At 49.6% G+C, this 1,559-nt stretch overlaps 1 pseudogene; it reads right to left on the reverse strand.

Annotated features, from left to right (window-relative positions):
* Window positions 1-4: 4 nt before the first annotated feature.
* LOC114636022 lies at window positions 5-1,551 on the reverse strand (annotated as a pseudogene).
* Window positions 1,552-1,559: the final 8 nt, after the last annotated feature.

A 1,559-nucleotide genomic window follows, 5' to 3' on the forward strand; every position in this document is an offset into this window, starting at 1 on the left:
TCACCCCCTGAAATTTCCCATATTAGTTTATCCAAGTCATCTTCCACAGAGTGGAGGCTTTCTGGTCGGGGCAGAGCTGAGGCAGAATGGATTTGATGCCCTCTGGGATGAGGAAGGGCCAGATCCTTCTGGAGCAAGGGTTCTGAAGAAGCTTGGGCTGAAAACAGCACAGAACTGTCTTTTGTATTTTCCATCTCAGTCATGGTGATTGATTGATCCTCAGAGTTCTTGGTGGGGCTTCCCTGCGGGGCGCTGCTGAAGGGCTTCACCTCTGCCATGAGGGCAGATTGCACCTCCACAGCCTCGCGTTTGGGAGACAATTTGGGAAGTGATACAACCTCGACCACAGATGGCTTCACATTTACTTTGGGGTTGGCTTCACTCTTTTTCTCCAAAGTCTGTGCTGCACATTTCACATCCAGTATTGGGACTCTGATTCCTGAGATTCCTACATCCCCTCTCTGGGATGACTCCGTGTGGAGCCGTTTTGCCAGGTGCCTAGTGAGGCCGGATACAGGAGTGAGCACCCGCTTCCCCACCACTCGGGTAGAGCAAGAAGCCTCATCTCCACACATAGATGACAAGGCTGGTTTCTCCTTTTGTGACGTTCCTCTCTCCTGCTGTCTCTCGGTGGGTGTGTTTCTCTTCGACAGTGTCACATCTGTTGGCTGGAAGTTTTGTGGGGTCACTTACGGTCTCATCTGAAGTCTCAACAACCTCCATCTTGGACACACTGCTCTGGGAAGGAGCATCACCACTGTTTTCAAGTTCAAGTTTTTTCTCTTCTTTTGCACCTGCTCTCTTGGGTATGCTGAGAAGCCTCTTCGGCCTTGGGGCAGCCTCAGCTTGAGGTCGGGAGTTGCCACTACTCTAACAGCTTTGCTGCATCCTCAGGGCCTTCTCCAGTTTAATCTCCTCTAGTGTCTTAACGCGCACTTCCTGCATAGACCTGGCTCTTCCTGCAGGCTCCTCTGGTTGTCCTCTGCTAACAGCAACAGTTGGCAGATTAGCTGTCTCTTTCACTTCAGTATCTTCCCTTAGCTCGAGGCAACGGGGATCCTTTTTGGATTTCTGTCTTTCCATTTCCTGCTGCCAAAGTTTCTTTTTAGCCAGGACCTCAGAGAAGGTTTTGATCCGCACTGAAGAAGAACTTCCTGTTCCAGATGAAGAATCATCAGCTCCTGAAGGTTTTTCTGTCTTCAGTTTAGTTGGCAGTTCTCCACGTTTCTGACTGGCTCTTTCTAGAAGAATCTCTTCTAAAGTCTTCATGTGAATCTCACCGACTTTATGAACTCGCATTTTCTTCGGTGCTTTATCAATGTCAGTTTCTGATGCTCCCACTCTTTTACCCAGCCTCTGTGCAAGGCTTCGCTTTAATGGGGGATCTGAGTCACCACCCCCTGAAAGCTTTTGTTTCCCGTGTCTCTCACTAAGACTCAGTCTAAGCAAGGGCTCTTCCTGTTTGCTTGATAGAGTTACCGTCCTCACCACTGTCTGAATCTTCTTCTCCGGGCCTGGATTGGACTGAGGCTGATGTAAAACCCTGGAAACTCCCGAGG

Source organism: Grammomys surdaster, unplaced genomic scaffold (genome assembly GCF_004785775.1).
Source record: "Grammomys surdaster isolate TR1022 unplaced genomic scaffold, NIH_TR_1.0 121229, whole genome shotgun sequence".
NCBI classification, from domain to species: domain Eukaryota; kingdom Metazoa; phylum Chordata; class Mammalia; order Rodentia; family Muridae; genus Grammomys; species Grammomys surdaster.